This window comes from Equus caballus, chromosome 20 (genome assembly GCF_041296265.1).
Source record: "Equus caballus isolate H_3958 breed thoroughbred chromosome 20, TB-T2T, whole genome shotgun sequence".
In the NCBI taxonomy this organism is placed as follows: Eukaryota; Metazoa; Chordata; class Mammalia; order Perissodactyla; family Equidae; genus Equus; species Equus caballus.
Window position 1 is genome coordinate 42720439 of NC_091703.1, and position 16666 is coordinate 42737104.

At 50.2% G+C, this 16666-nt stretch overlaps 1 protein-coding gene across 14 annotated transcripts in view; it reads left to right on the plus strand.

The window, feature by feature from the left end:
• Positions 1-16666, plus strand: part of DAAM2 (dishevelled associated activator of morphogenesis 2) — a 105284-nt gene that overhangs the window by 19193 nt on the left and 69425 nt on the right. For 2 of the 14 annotated variants that reach the window (XM_070245539.1, XM_070245544.1), the window contains exon 1: positions 728-799. The exons of 11 other annotated variants lie outside the window; for them this stretch is intronic. The gene's annotated coding sequence lies outside the window, so the exon portion shown is untranslated. Of the gene's footprint in view, positions 1-727; positions 800-9354; positions 9575-16666 lie in introns of those variants that run through there. One more of the 14 variants, XM_070245545.1, reaches the window with a different exon arrangement.

Genomic DNA, 16666 nt, shown 5'->3' on the forward strand with positions numbered 1-16666 from the left:
CGTGGCTAAAGAAAATGAAAACCTCATGTGGGCTCTGTTTGGTTTTCCCTCTGCCTTTGCCATTGCAAACTCTCCGGTTCTAAAACCCTTGTTGTTGTAACTAGAGCCGCGCGGGGCATCGCGAAGATTGCGAGGTTATGTAAATTTACTATTTCAGGCAAAAGTGCCTATTCTCCTTCAATCAGGCCACAGGGTCTAAGAGGGGACTTTGGGGGAGAGCTTGTGGGTGACATGAAGTGGCAACCCCACCCATCACCACTCTCTAGAAAGTCTCCCCGGATTAACCCTGTGGAATGTGGATTCCTCAGATCACCTCGTGATCCCTCTGCATATATGAGCTCTTTTGAAAGAAAATGATTTTCTTCCCCCAGTGTTTTTCTGTATTCCTAAGTCTTTTGTGCTTGTGTTTTGCCTTCCTGGTTAGACTAAGAACACCCTGGGGGCCTGGTCTGCTTGCCCAGGTTACCACAGCTCTGGGCGGGGCCTGGGAGGGAGGCAGGGTTGGGGGACCAGACACTCAGGCCCCTGCTTTCTCCAAGGATGGCTTCGGAACTCGTGGTCTTCTCTAGAGCAAGGTTGGGTGGTTTGCCTGACCTTTATGAGAGGCCAGTAGGCTTCCTGACCATTTTAGGCTGATGAGGTGGAGGGACCCAGGACCCCGGTAGACTCTCTACCATTTGATTCTGGTCATCTGGAACTCACACATTCTCACTTTGGATTTATGCAGCTGGACCACAGGGCAAGGTGACATAGCCCATACCTGCCAGGACACACGCAGGTCCCTGAGGAGCATACAGAGGTGAGAGTTTAAGCTTAGCTGCCATCACCCCAGGGAGCTATGTCCCCTCACTGCCTGGCTGTTCCCAGGGCTCTCTGACCTTCTCCCGCTGGCCCACTACACAAAGGCTTTATAAACTCTTACTCTTCAAACTTGCCAGATAATCCCTGCCATCTCTTGAAGACCTACTATGTGCCAGAGCTGGGCCAAGCACCTGCTCAGTTCAGCCCATCTCATTTTCACAATAGACCTGCAAAGCGAGTGTTATCCCATCTTATAGAAGAGGAAACTGAGGTTCTGAGTATTTAGGTTCCTTGCCTGAAGTCTCATAGCTAGTCCGAGGCACAGAGGGCTTTCCAAGGAGGTGTGCCTGACTCCAAGACCCGTGCTCTCTGTTCTGCACCCTCAGACGTCACAACCGTCTCCCTTTGCAATAAGCTCACCAACTCATTTCCTGACTTCTGCTGTGTTATAACTCTCTAGTCTCAACAAGCAGTAATCAGTATCCCCTCGCTGCCCCATCGCCCCGCCTGTGTCAGCTTTCTAGTCACAGAGTGGAAGGTGACTTCTGATCTTGGGGTCCGTGGGTAGCTTCTGGAGTGCCTGCAGCTTGAACACCATGATCCTGCATCTGATCCCGCACCCTCCTCTCTGCGCGAACACACCCACACCCTCTTTTCCGGCTCCCCCCATCCCCTACTCCTGTGAGTTCTAGTGGGTTTCGAAACCCAGGGTAGAGCCAGCAATTCGTTAGTCTTTGTCCTGTTTCCAAGAATCCCAAATACACAAGAATTCCTCCCTGAAAAGTCAAGCATTCTTGGGGAGAGTGTGTGTCACCAAGAGAGAGCGAGATGCCTCACACTGGGAAATGGGATCCTGGTCCCGGCCAGGAAAATAAGTGTGGATTTCAGAGCCAGACGGAAGTGGATTGGCTGTCCCTGGCACCGCCCCCCCACTCTCCAGCTACTCACCCCCTCACAAACCACAACTGGGGAATTTGCCTCCCCAGTTCATCTGAGGGCGCTAACCGGATGACATTTTCCTCTGATACAGACGGAAAGAAGAGGCAGATGGGGGTGCATGAGTGTGTGTGTGTGTACAACTCTCTTCACCTGTGGTCTCTTTCTGTGCAGTTCCTCTTGGCATGAACCACTCATTTTGTGAAGAACCTTCTAGTGAGTTTTTTGGGGGTGGAGTGGATCCCAGGACAGGGAATGGTAGGCAGTGAGCCTGGTCACTCTTCTGTGGGAATAAACAACTCCTTGCACTTCGGGCCAGCTCCACTCACCAGAGGGTCTCAGGGACATGCACAGGACATCTGCTCAAGGATATTGAGAAAGCAGCCTGTCATGGCCACATACGCAAATTCACGGGCTAGAAATAGAAGACGAGATCCAAGAGGCAGTGTGTGGGAAGAGTCGGTGTGGAGTGGGCTATAATCAAGAAAAGCTTTGGAAGGATATGAAGGTGTAAAAACAAACAAACCAACTTTCCTTCCTTGATTACAAAAGAACTGCAGGTTTATTATAGAAAATGTAGAAAATACACAGAAGCAGAAAGACAAAAATACTCTTCGCCTATAAGCCCATCACTGGGGGACTGAAAGGGCCTTAGGTCTTTCTGGCCCTCCACCCCTGCCCCCAGCTTCCCACCTGGCCACAAACCACACGTGGGGAACCTGACTTCCCAGTTCAGTTAACATTTGGTAATTCCCATTCCAGTCTTTTCTGTCTGCGTACATTTTTTTTTTTTCCTTTTTCTCCCCAAAGCCCCCTGGTACATAGTTGTATATTCTTTGCTGTGGGTCCCTCTAGTTGTGGCATGTGGGACGCTGCCCCAGCGTGGCCCGATGAGCAGTGCCATGTCCGCGCCCAGGATCCGAACCAACGAAACACTGGGTCGCCTGCAGCGGAGCGCGTGAACTCAACCACTCGGCCACGGGGCCAGCCCCTGTCTGCGTACATTTTTAAAGCAAGTTCGAGGACATTGCACGTGCAGATGTTAGACAGTTTTGTATTCTGATGTTCTCCTCCCTCCCTTTAGTATTGTCAACTTTGTAAATGAGAGAAGTTTCGAGCGAGGTGTGGAAAGGGGTCATAGGGCGTGGTTTGTTAGAGAGCAAGCTCAGACTAGGGGAGGGCTCTAAAGCACAGGAGGGTGCCACTGGGAGGGAAGATCTTTTAGATGATGGAGGGGGAGGTTGCTCTGAAGTTCCTGCATGGGCTGTGAGCAGCAACAAAGTGAGTCCTTGACTTTCCCTGGTGGCAGCTCTCTCTCCAGTGCCATGATGGAGGCTTGGTATACGGTGGGCAATGTCACCAGCACGTCACATACGATTGGTTTTTACAGCTCTGAGATTTACATTGTTAGTTGCTCCATTTTACAGATTTGGAAACTAAGGCATAGAGCAGTTAAGAGCCTTGAGCAAGGTCCACACTCCACAGCAGTAGAGCTGTGATTTCAGTTCGTCCATCTTTCCTCTAACCGCTGTCCTGCATAGCTTCCCGTTCCGTGAAAGAGGGTGTCTCCTGGGTACACACTTCTCGCTCAGACTTTCTGGATGGGCTTTTCAAAGAACAGGGGGCACTCTCCCAGCGATTTCAGGGAGGACCGGTAATCTGAATTAATTGCGCTTCCCCTAGGGAAGGAGCTCTAATGCCTGAGGCCAGCTACCTGGAGTGTGCATCAAATCCGCAGTCCCAGCGCGCTTCTTCTCGCCACTTGGCTCTTCCTCCAGGAAGTCTTCCAGGTTGAATTCCACTTGACGCTATTCCCTCCCCTGCTCCATTCTCTTCAATATTAGCCTTCTCCAAGTCCCAGTTACACAGTAGCTGTTCTTGTGCCCAGATGTCACCCGAGGAGCCCTGTCTTTGAGATTCAGAACAAAGTAGCTGAATTCAGCCCCTACAAACAGAGGAAGCCCCACATCCCTCCAAAGGAGCAGCGGTTCTCCAGGAGTGGTCTTCAGACCAGCAGAATCAGCATCACCTGGAACTTGTTAAAAATGCAAATCCTTGGGCCCTGCCCCAGACTCAATAAATCAAACTTGGGGGCGGGGGCTGTGTACAGCCCAGCCGTTTGTGTTTTGTCAAACCTGCCAGGTGATCCTGGTCACACTAAAGGCTGAGAACCACTCGTCTACAGATTCTGAAGAGGTCTTGGCTTCTGATTTTCCCGTCACCTCCAGCTCTGAATTCCTGTTTCCATCCAATTAGTCAAGATTGTTAATTACTGCTGTTCACAATCAGAGTGGCTCAGAAGTTAAGAGTGTGGACTCTGGAGCTAGACGACTTGGATGTGAATTCTGCCTCTCCCATTCACTCACTGTGTGTCGCTGAGTGAGTGGCTTAAACTTCCTCTTCCTCAAACCTCTTATCCCTAATATGGGATGACAATGGCATCCCCCATAGGGCAGCTGTGAGCATTCAGTGAGACTGCATGTCAAGTACCTGAACAGTGCCTGGCACATAGTAGGCCTGCAGTAGATGTTAACTGTTGTTACTGGGTTCAGGCAAGCAGACTCTCTTTTGCACTTTGTTGACCCAGATGTGGAATTTAGTCCCCAAACCCTGATTTACACACACACACACGCGCACGCGCGCACACGCGCGCACAGCATCGACACACAGGCTTTGTTAACGTGGTAAACTTTTAGGAGATTCAGGGAGACCAATGGTGTTTACATCTCAACAATGTAGACGATTTGAAATTGAGAGTTGGACAACCTTGTCCTAAAAGAGAGTGATTGCCTGGCTCAGAGACATGTTTGGCCTTGCTCTCTCTTCCTCCTTAGTGCTTACCAGCACTTCCAATAAGCAATTCCCGTCTTTATTATGCTGAGCACTTCAGCTGTCCTAATTCTCCAGCCCTGCTCCTAAACTTTGCTTCTTGCCTCACGTTGCAAATCTAAAGACAACTTCTAAACAATGGACCTACTTCTCAGATTCTCATGCTGGCTTGCTCCCTCATCGGGGAGGAGAGAAGAGCAATGAAATTTGTTTCCCTACTGATGTGAACTGTGTTCCCTCCCAGAGTGCTTTAGTGGTACAGTCAGTTTGGGTTTATCTGTATGCATATGTGGATATTTATCTGGATCTGCACATCTGCATCTTTTTCCCACTGGAGCATGTTGCTCCATAAATGTTCTTCCTGCTCTTTGTTCTAAATCTTCACACCCTCGTAACTAAGGATTTAGTCTCAACTGGGGTTTCTCAACCTTAGTATTAGCCTGGATAATTCTTTGTTGGGGAGTGAGGGTGCTGTCCTGTGCATTATAGGATGTTTAGCAGCCTCCCTGGCCTCTACCTGGTAGATGCCAGTAGCATCGCCTAGTTGTGACAACCAAAAATGTCTCCAGACATGGCCAAATATCCTGGGAGCATTCTAAGCTAAATTCTTCCTGTGATAATAGTTTCAATCCATTACATTTTAGTCTGTCCCGGAGTTTATTTATGCAGTGTATTTAAGGTCAAGGGATTGGATTTATCCATTGAGAAGAAAGATGCGGAGTCCCAGCATCCTCTGGGTCACTGTTGATTCCTAAGGAGAAGCATCAACACTTTGTAATGGCATTTCCTCAAAGGCTCCACGCTGAACCCATCTGCGTTTGAGCCAAGGACATCCTGCTCCCTTTCCAGTACCCTCTCTAGTCTGCTTGATTCTCCCTTACAGCAGGAAACCTTGCAGGACCCAGAGAATGGCCTTTGGGTTTTGGCTTATGAATACTCACGGTCTCATTTTTCTTCCTGAGAAAACTTTTTTTTTATCGTGTTTAACATTCTTGTTGCCGTAGTGGAAAATTTTGTTCTCTGGAGAGTTCCCCATTCCAGCCCAGGGTCAGATTCCTCAGTGGAACTCTGAGCATCGTCTAGAGACGTTTCTTTCGCCAGTGAGTTTGTACCTTTGATGCATTTACACGCCTATGGTCAAATCCTGTGTGAAGATGTCCCAGGATCCCAAGATGGACAAGAAGGGAGGCTGTGCGGCTGGAGGAAGAGCTGTGTGTCTGGGACTCAGTGGTCAGCCAGGATCAAAATTCTTTTATGGTTCCATGACTTTATGGATTTCTTTCCTCACTCTTTAGCATCTCAAATTGAAGGGGAGCAGCCAGTGCTTCAGTCAGTATAAGCTAGATTATGCTGTGGTAACACACAATCCCCAAATTTCAATGACTTATAACAACAGAGGTTTATTTCTTACTCATGCTGCCTGTTCGTGGTGGTCAGCCAGGACCTCTGCTCATTACGGTCACTCAGGAACCTAGGCTGGCAGAACAGGCACCTTGTTATGTGAAGATAAATTGCTGTGCCAAGGAAAGAGGGTCTGGTCCTGCCAATTAAATGCTCTAGACCACTAATTACACTTGTATTAGTCAGGGTTCTCCAGAGAAACGAAACCAATAGGGTGTATCTCTATCTATTTCTATCTGTCTATGTATGTATCTATCTCTATCTGGATTTATTTTAATGAACTGGCTCACTTGATTGTGGAGGCTGGCAAATCCAAAATCTTCAGGGCAGCCCTGTGGGCTAGAGACCTAGGGAAGAGTTGATGTTGCATCTCAAGTCCAAAGGCAGTGTGGAGGCAGAAGTCCTTTTTCCTCAGGGGACATCGATCTTTTCTTTAAGACCTTCAAGTGATGAGATGAGGCCCACCCACGTTAGGGAGGATAATCTGCTTTGCTCAAAGTCTACTGATTTAAATGTTTAGCTCATCTAAAATATACCTTCACAGTAACATCGAGTTTGACCAAGTATGGCTTAAGCAAGTTGACATACAAAATTAACCATCGCAACATGCAGCTTCTTCATGGGCCAGAATTAGTCACATGGCTCCACTCCAACACAAGTGGCAAGGAAGTACAATCTGCTGTGTGTCTAGAGTGAGAGGTGGGGACCAGTGATATTTGACTAAGCACCAATAACTGTCACAACTGTCAATAATGTTACAAAAGGATGAAAGAAAGTATCAGTCTGTTGTAGCCCCATTTCAATGCGTTCTGCTAAGTCAATGCAGAAATAGTTTCAGACTTAGACCCACAGGCCCTCTTTGCTCATAGGAGAGGATCTGGGTTGGGGGGTGGGTTGGGGGGGACAGTGGGGTGTGGGTTATGACATGGCTTGGCCTACAGGGGTACTAAATTTTAAGACTGTTGCTGAACACCTTTCTCTGTTTTTTCTTTACTGTTTATTGAGTGTTTTCTGTGTGGTGTTGCATTCAAGAATCATTTGTATGTTGTGTACTTGAGGAATGCCCTGAAATAATTCGGACTTTGTGCCTTCCTGTTGGTAAAAACCCCTCAAGTTGCGTTTTTCTTGCTTGGATCAGAAAGAGCTCAGGTGTCGCCTCACTTTGCCACCATCTCATCTGTGCTTCTGACACGTCTGTCCCCAGTCTGGGCCCGATTTTCCTGGCTGTCTGGAGTAGGGTTGAGCGATGGGATCTCCAAGTTTCCTTCTGGCTCTAACACTCTGTCCACCTTCGGTCCACGCCCTCTCCTAGTGGCCCCCGATGCCTGCGCTCGGGGACTGGCTGCCAGGCTTGGCTACAGCCCGGGCTGCGTGACAGAGTTTTACTCCATGAAACTGGCAGGGTCATTCTGGGTTCTCACTTGACGCTATGGCCTCATTAGTGCCCTGGCCTGCTGTGTTCGCTATCCCAGAGGGAGTGTGTGCTATACACCAGCTGGAAAGCGTCGTCTTTGTGCCCCCTGGCCCTCTGATGTCTCCCAGCCTGGCGGGGGAGCCTAGGGCAAGGATGTGTTGGGACAGAGAGCTGGGAAGCATGTAGAGGGCAGGGGCAGGAGTTGGGGACAGTCTAGCCTAGCTGAAAGTGGGGTCGGGGAGCCAGGCCAGCCCTTCAAGGCCATCGGGGAAAACCTAACCTCCAAAGGGCAGAGTTTCAATGACCTCAAGTACTATTGCTTTCTCCAGTATCCACCTTTGACACTTCTAATACCCGCCCCAACCAGCTGTTTTGAAGCTCAAATGAGGTAATGATGGAGGAAGTAGCTGGAAAACTGGTCATGCTCTTCAAACAATAGTAATTATTCTTATCTGCTGCCTTATTCCACAGATAGTTTGGTGCTAGGTGTTAGGGATAGAAAAGTAAGCAAAGACACTGACCTAATTAGAGCACAGTGATGCCAGCTGTATGGCATGTTCTGGAGGGTAAAGCCTGTGGGAGCTCAGAGATGGGAGCAATCAGTGCTGCCTGTGGGGGTGGAAGGCTCCACGAGCGCAGTGACAATTAAGCTGGTCTTGAAGGATGTCAAGGACTTTACAGGAAGAAGAAAAGGGCATCCTAGGCAGAAGGATGAGCAAATGCTGGAGGGCTGGGTAGGCTTAGGGAAACCTCTGGAAGTCTGACCTGGCTGCGGGGTGGGGTGGGACAAAGTGAGGGGAAGCAGCAGAGCGGGGTGGTGATCAAATTATGGAGGGTCTGGAGTAACATTTGATGAGGTGGGTCTTAGCTGAGTTTTTTAAATTAACAGGTTAGAAAAATTTTTTATTTCAGTTTTGGCCGAAAGAAGAAGCTATTGCTTTAATTTTGTTGGAAACCTGCCTATAGATTTTTAATGGGCAAACCCTGACTCACATAGCTTTAACCACAGTATTGCTGCACTGTCCTATGAGTTTTGCTTCTCTCCTTCCTCTTAGAAAGTTCCATGTGGAATACATACATCTTCCTGCTCTAGTCTTGGCCGTGTGAAATATTTGAGTGGGAGATAGGAGGTGGAATGTTAAATTTTTTCTCTTATAAAAGGAGTAACTGCTTATTGTAGAAAGTGTGGGAAATAAAGAAAACTGTAAAAATGAAAAAAAAGCGCAAGCAATTCCACCCTCCAGACGAGTTTGGTGTTAACATTTGGGTAATTCTTTCCAGCGAGCGTTTTGAGGGCAGACACCTTGTCCTGCATGTTGCTCGCTGGAACCTGACCCTGGGAAGGGCTCCACCTGCAATTGTTGATTGCTATAGTGAGGCTCCTCTAGAACCTTCCAGAGAAAGCTTAGTGGTTGACCTCCAGTAGAACCACTTATGTTCAAATCCTAACCTTTCTATTCATTACCTATGAGACGGCAGTTTTCTCTCTCTAGGCCTCAATTTCCTCATCTGTAAAATGGGAACAACAATAATAGTACCTACATCCCAAAGCGTGGGGACCAAATAAGTTCCTCTGTACAAAGGACTTAAGAAAGGGCCTTGCACGTAGTAAGTGATTAATATTTGTTGGTTATCATACCGCCCTCTGGGTAAGTCCAGCCCTGAGGGAGAGGCTGCAGGTGGAGAAACTGCCCCTGGAAAAGGTCTTTCTGCCTCACTGTCCCACACATCAGGAGAGGGGACCGGCCTGTCCAGTCCTCAGGATTAGGCAAGTCCCCTGCCAGAGTCCTGGGGCTGGTTCACAACTTTTCCCTGAAGAAGGCTGCCTCATCTTCGCTAGCTCCTTCCTGTCCAGCTTTTCCCCACGGGCTCTCCCAGCAGGCTGTCCCTTTAAGAAAGGCAGCCGCACATTGTGCTACTCCACTGGGGGCCCTGCCTCCCCTGCTGGGCTGCAGCTGGGACCCTCCTGGGCTGGATTTGAGTGCTGCACCCTCCGAGAAGGGAGTCTGCTTTGAATCAAGTGCACATCCTCCAGGAATCCAGGCCCCAGACAGGACTCTCTGTCCGCAGGCCCCCACGGCAGCCCTGGGCTCCCAGCCCCCCAGCCCTGGCTCTGTGACATACTAGGATCATTCTTCAGGACTGAGCTCAGGATCCCTAAAAAGAAAGCTGGAAAATAGCTGGATAAACTTGGTAAGTGAAAGAAACCCACGTTGCGTCCTCCTCCTTGGATCGTGGATTGCAGATGTGGGGTTGAGTTTGGTGATTCTTGCCTGATGGAATCTGATGGGCAGACTTGGAAAGGAGGAGACAGAGGTGGGGCTGGGATTCCCAGTGGGTAGCAAGTCTTGGACTTGGGGATGGCCCCCCGCCCCCTCCTCCCAGTGGTTGTCATCCTTGAGGCAGGGAGCTGAGGGTTGACATCTGGAAATATCTGGAGCCTGGCCCAAGGGGCAAAGAGGAGGGAGGGGCAGGTGTCAGATTTCTCTCTCATTCAGGGAAAACTAAGTGTGGCCAGTGAGGTCTGTTTATGAAGATGCTCGAGGCCAAATGACATTTGCAGCCTGAGGGTGAAGTGAGTGGCCCTCTGATTCTGTCTCAGTGGGTGACTGGGGCCAATTGCTCTTCCTCCTGGGTGAGGGGACAGACCAGGCCCTGGGTTTGTCCTTCAGGCCCCAGAGAGGTCTGCGTTGGCCCCTTGGACTGGGGCAGCTGCCCCTGAGCAGCAGCGGGCCGTGCTGTAGTGGGAGGAAGCAGTGCTGCCAAGGGCAGGGAAGAATGGAGGGCCTGTTGTTCCGAAGCCTGGGAATGCCGCCTTGGGGGAGGCCCACGCTGCTGGAGCTCAGTGCGAGAAGGGATAGGGGAGAGGTCTGTGCGGCAGGCAGAAGGGGGCTGAACTGCCACTCCACTCTCTTTCCAGTGGCATGGGCACAGGTGAGCTCCCTGGCCTTGAATGCCCAGGTGCGGTTTGCAGGGCTGGGGTCAGTGCCCAAGGAGTAGCCTCATGTGGAAGGAGGCGGGGTACAGTGGCAGCCTCAGCTGCTGCTCTTACCCAAGGCCGTGAGTTCTGGATCAGAGAAGCTCTCTACTAAATTCTGCTCTGACAGCTCTTTCCTGAGTGCCCACTTGTGCCAGGCTCTGGCTTGGTTTATGGAAACAAAAATGCCATGGTGGAATTGGGAGGGTGTGAAGATCTGGAGAGATATTTTGGATATGGGATTAAAGCCATCTTTGAAAAGCAGCAGGAATAGTTACCGTTTATTCTGTACCTTGGATGTGCCAATCACTGTGCCGAGGGCTAGCTGGGCACCATCTCATTTAATTCTCGCAGTCATTCTTGGAGTCACGAATAATTTTGGAGATTTTATGGATGAAGAAACTGAAGCTCAGAGAGGTAAAGGGCCTTGCCTGAGGACACAGAGCTGGTAAATTGTGGAACCAGGACTGGAACTTCATCATTCATTCAATCATTCATTCATGCATGCATTTAACAAAGTTGGGCTAATGGCCTGCTAGATGCCAGCCATTCTAGTGGGCACTGAAGACAGGGCTGGGCATAAGACTAGAGAAGACCTCAGCCAACCTAACTCTGCAGCCTGGGTCCTCAACCCTGTGTAGTCTTTCAGACGGGCCCAGAGACCCTCGTGTCTGTGTGTGTTGAGAACTCTGCTGGAGAATGTTCTTTGCCTGAAGAAATGTTTCGTTTCGTTTTCATTTTAATAATAATCTGGAAATCGAATGCATTCATTCTGAATCATGTGAAAGGCCATTATATAACTCATTACTGGCATGAGATTTCAGTCCCCGAGTTTATGTTTCTGTGCAAGTTGGCACCAAGTGGTTTCCTAACATGACAGTGTTTAACTTTTAATGCTTTGTTTCTTAAACTGGGTTCTACATTGTATGCTTGGAAGGCCCAAAGTACCAAAGATTAAGAAAGGCTACACGGATTCTACTGCAGGAAGGGAGTCGCAAGAGGAGATGGTTCCACATCCCCCTCTCCTCGGGGCAGGGTGACCTGGACTCAGCTGGGGCAAAGCAGCGTGGGGGTTCTGAGATTCCAGCTTCTGGGTCTCCAGGATCAGGGTGGACCCAGTCCAGAGACTCAGAGAGGAACGTGCAAGTCAGGAAAGGGGAAAGCCCCCAGATTAGGACCTGGGAGCCCCACTTCCTACACAGCATCTCTGACCCCCAACAAATGGACGCTCCTCTCTGGGCCTTTGCAGACGGGACGACTTGTAATGAGGCTGGGGAGAGGGGTGAGGGGCCTCCCAGGAGTACTGTGTGACTTTCTCTCAAAGAGGGGTGTTCTCTGGTCATTCCAGAACTTCTGATCTCTCCTGGGATCCAGCTATTAGGTGAGAAGGCCGTCTCGGGATCCCTGATGTAGGAAACTATGGAATGACTCAGGCCTTGCCACCCCGAGAGCTTGCAGGCACATCATGCTGGCCTGGAGCCTCTGCCCTTTGACACGGCTGGGTGACCAGCACCGTGCGTGGCTCAGGTATCCCCCTAGTGCAGGCAGTGGGAGACCAGAGACCTAGGACCCAGACCTCCTTGCCTTCCTCTTCCATTTCCTTCTCCTCCTCCTCCTGCTGGGATTTTGGGTCTTCCCAGGAAGCAGCTTGTGGTCATTCCTGCTTTCAAGTAATGCTCCAGTGTATCTTCACTTTCTGCTTACCATCCCTTCCCTGGATTCTGGGCAATCAGCCTGGTCTTCCTTTCTTCACACTCCTCTCTACTCTTTTTTTTTTTTTTTTTGAGGAAGATTAGCCCTGAGCTAACTACTGCCAGTCCTCCTCTTTTTGCTGAGGAAGCCTGGCCCTGAGCTAACATCTGTGCCCATCTTCCTCTACTTTATATGTGGGACGCCTACCACAGCATGGCATGCCAAGCGGTGCCATGTCCGCACCTGGATCCGAACCTGTGAACCCAAGGCCGATGAGAAGCGGAACGTGCGCACTTAACTGCTGCACCACTGGCCAGCCCCTCCTCTCTACTCTTATCTATCGTCTGCATTAAGAGTCAGCAAATGTTTTCTGTAAAGGTCCTGAGAGTAAATATTTGGCTTTGTGGGTCACAGGGTCTCTGTTGCACTCCTCTCAAGCACCAAAGGAACCCAAGACAATATGTAAATGAACGGGCGTGGCTTGTTCCAATGACGCCATATTTACAAAAACTGGCAGTGGGCCATATTTGGCAGTCCCTGACCCAGATGGATGGAGTTAGTCTCTGCTAAAGAGCATTTGCTAGTTCCCCATGGCCGGCTCGACTCCTTGACATGATGAGCCTGACCCCCTTCCGCATCTCAAGGTGCATCTTCTGCTCTAAATCCTTCTCATGCCCCATAAGTCCCTCTCCAGGCATACTGCCCTGCCTGCCCTTCCTTGAACGTGCTCTTCTCCATGCCTCCTAGCCTTTGCGGATGTGGTCCCCTCCGCCTGGAATGCTCCCTTCCCCACCCCCCACGTATCCTATCTATTCATAAGACTTTGCCTCCTTGTTCCGGTCCGGTCCGTTGCTTCTCTTTGTGTCCTGCCGTGGCCCTGCACCCCTCAACTCTCTCCAACACAGTGAGTTCTTCCTCTCTTCTGTGACCCCGTCACTTTGTACATGTCTTGGATGTGACCCTTCATATGCTACACTTTAGTAATTTTCCCTAACTTTATCTCCTCAAGGACAGGAATCAGTAGGACTCGGCTATCCCTCCCGCCTGCCCCATTCCCAACTCTGTGCCTGCCAGGCAGTAGGCACTCAGGAAATAGTGCTGGCATAAACACCCATGACCTCTCCCTTTTCCCCCTAGAGTCCCTGCCACAGCAGGTGGCTCTTTGGGGTCTAGCTGAGCCATTTTGGGAAATCAAGATCTCATCGTGTGTTGGGCACTGAAGCGTCCTGTAGCTAAATCCATCGCTGGCCCTGTAACCTGAGCCTGCCCATTCTCTGGGCCCCCTGATCGGGTGTCCCTGTTTATTTTGACATCCCGTGCGGGGCATGAGGAGGGCATGAGAGATCCAGATTTCAAAGCAAGAATTTTCTCTAGCAGCCGTGGAAGGCCAGGCCCCTGCCAGCTCTCGGGCTCCCATGTTAGCATTTTCAGTTAATTAAGAAAACAAGCCCGAAATCCCTGACAGAGATGGTTCTGCAGGCTCAGGACAGAGGATTTGCGTCAGCATGCAGGAGCAGGCAGGGTGAGCTGGAAGAGGGGATGGTATGAGCCAGAGAGGACCCACCATCAGCAAGAGAAGGTACTGTGGATGTTGGATCATGGGGAGCCAGCTCCAGGCAGGCCCCAGAGTATGAATTTCTGCTCCTTCTTCTCCTTCCAGGGCGTTTTCTGAATGGGTGGAACGTGGAGCAAGTCCAGCTGGGTGAGAGTAGGATACAGGAGACTGGGATTTGCCAGTCTTCTGCTTCAGAACCAGGTCATTCCAACTGCCTGGATACTGGAGGACAGTGGTGGGAGGCGACCTGGGGATGGCTTCAGGTGGGGATGCGGGGCTGACCTGCCAAGGGGGAGCCCTGGTCAGGGACGCTGCTCACCCATGCACAACCTTGGTGGGAATTTTAAAATGATGTTATTCCTTAAGGGAAAAATAGATAACGATATTGCTATAGAAGCAGCCCAGCCCATCCTCTCCCCTCCCACACACTCTCTGTGCTGCCCGGGAGAAGATGCTGGGCCTCCGCTAGCATGACTCCCTGACATGAATGTCGTTTGGCATGGGGCCTCTGGGAGGTGTAGAAGCACAAGTGGGACCGGCCCTGCTGCACACAGGTGTCGGTGTTGAGTGTCTGGCCTGTGAGTTCTCTCCCAGGTATGCGTGCCCTGCCGCCAGGGTGGGTTCACGCGTCCCCTTGCAAGTGGGATTCTCTTGCAGTGGTCCTGGAGCCTCTTGGGCAGAATGTGGTAGGAGAGAGACCCAGTCCGGCTCTACCACTATTCAATGGCCCAGGGCTAATTTGGCCTTTGTGCATCTCCAGTTTCTCATGGGAAACGGGGATGAACCTCACTTTTTGTGTGTTACCTAAAGGGGCAGGCGTGTTGGTAAATATTGGATAAGGCGTATACCACGCCTGGCTCAATGAACCTGGTTTCCTTCCCCATTGGACATCTATCTTGATCCAGCTTCTGCCTGCTGGCTTGATATCTGGCTGCCTTAAAAGATATTGGGGAGAAATAAAAGAAAAGTGATTAGTGTCTGCTCAGCTGGAGGAGGAGAGGCCTGGGCCGGAAGTGGTTGTAGGGCCAGCTCTCAGTATCCGGTGTAACTAGTCCAAATAACTGACAGTTACTGGCAGATATTTTTGACTTTTGAGAGGCTTTGTCTTGTCCCCCTGGGAATCTCAGGGCTCCCTGCATTCTGTAAGTCATTGCTTCATCACTCACAGGACAAGGCCACATTCAGCAAGCATTTGGGGCCATTTTGGGAAAGCAAGTCTCTCAAAAGGTGGGCATCTCTCTGAGGTTCTACAGCTGGAGAGAAGCCATTTGGGATTTTTTGGGAGTCTCAAATCTTTCTTTTTCTTTTGCATTTCCGACAGAATCCTCAAGTTATGTAGCTGGAATGACCAATAGCTCTTATTTCCTGGAAAACACGTCCACAAGGCCACCTGATCCTTCTAAAATGTCCAGATCCCTGGACACCAGGCTGAATTTTTTGCTTTCTGCTTCTGCTGCTGGTTTCTCTCACTTCATCTTAGGACCATTTGCACCCCAAAATTAAGGAAAATATACATAAAAATCAGGTGTGGAGTATGAAAAAGCATACTAGTGGTAGACAAGGAATGATAACCATATGCACAGTCACGGGTTTCTATAACTTCTACTTGGCACATCAGAACCTTTTGGACTGACTCTTGGGAGCACTTTCCCATTTTAAAAAAAGGATTTCTAAGCATTCTCCAGTATTCAAAGAGAAAATTTGAGATAAAAACCAGGAGAAATGGTGAATTTGTTCCTGGACTTGTAGGGAACATCATCCAAAGAGAGAGCCCTGGGCCCTGGCAGGACCCATAATCTTTAGGGAAATATTCACTAATGAATCTTGGCTAAGACTTTTGGAGGTTTGTGCGTGTGTGTGTGTGTATGTGTGTTACATTTTTGTAGGTTTTGTTTTTTCTATATACACTATCTTTAGTAGAAACCATTTAGAAACCAAGAGCCAAACCAGGGTTTGTACGCCACTGTTCTAGGGGGAAAGAAGAGTTGTGCACTGAGAATTTGAGGGTGTGGTTCTAGACATGGTCTGTCATGAGTTTGCCGTGGGTCCTGGGGCAAGTGGCCTTGCTTCTTGGTCCTCAGTTTTCTCCCCTGTAAAATGATCTTGATAACGACAGTCACCTCTGTTCTCAACAGCCTGTGCTTCCAAACAGCTGTGGCGGAGCCGCCCTGCAGGGCAGTCTGGGAGAGGGGTTGAGTTCATTCACGCGCAGGCAGGGGGAGTGACATTCCGAGAGAGGAGCCATCCGGGAGCAGAGGCAGCGGTTTGCGTCTGAGCTTGTGTGGTAGTGCTCAGTTGCTCCACAGAAAGCGTTGTTGCGCCCTGGCTCGCTGTGTGGGGGGTCCTTTGAGGCATCCCTGTGCAGGGTGGGATGTGGGCGTTGGGCCTGGCCTGCTGTTTAGGGCCTCTGTCTCTGTTTGAAGTGTGCTTCCCCTTGACCTCCTTGGTCTGAGGATGGATTCTCTGAATGGACCAAAGGGGAATTTGGAAAATCCCAAACCCAGTTTCGGGATCCGAGGAGGGTGCTTCCCTTCATGATCAAGCCCTAGACTGCTTCTCGGGTCTGACCTCCTGCACTGGCCAAGCCCAGCCTCTCACAGTCTGTCTTAACCCTTGCCCTTCCCTCTGCCTGAAGAGTGGTACCTGGTGAATACCCAGCCATCCTTCGAGACTCAGTTCAAACACCACCACTCCTGGAAGGTTTCTCCAACTCCTCCATCCCCCAGTTTCAGGGAGGTGAGCTTCTCCCTCATCTCTGTCCCCGAAACCTACCCTTGATGTTGCCCTTAGCACAGTGTGTGAAAACCGCTATTCTGCCTGGCTCTCACTAGACTGCGAGCTTCCACAACACAAGACTTCTGAGGCTCCCTTGTGCATTCCTAGTCCCAGTGCCAGGGTTAGCATATGGTAGGTCCTTATTAAATATTGGCTGAATGAAACGCGAGGCAAACCCGTGCTCTTTGCAGTTTTCCCCTGGGAAGGAAGCAAGAGTGGCTGGTGTTTGGGGCCAGCTTCATGGTGGCGTCCGAACAGAGAGCTCTGATCGGTGCATCCTCCGTGT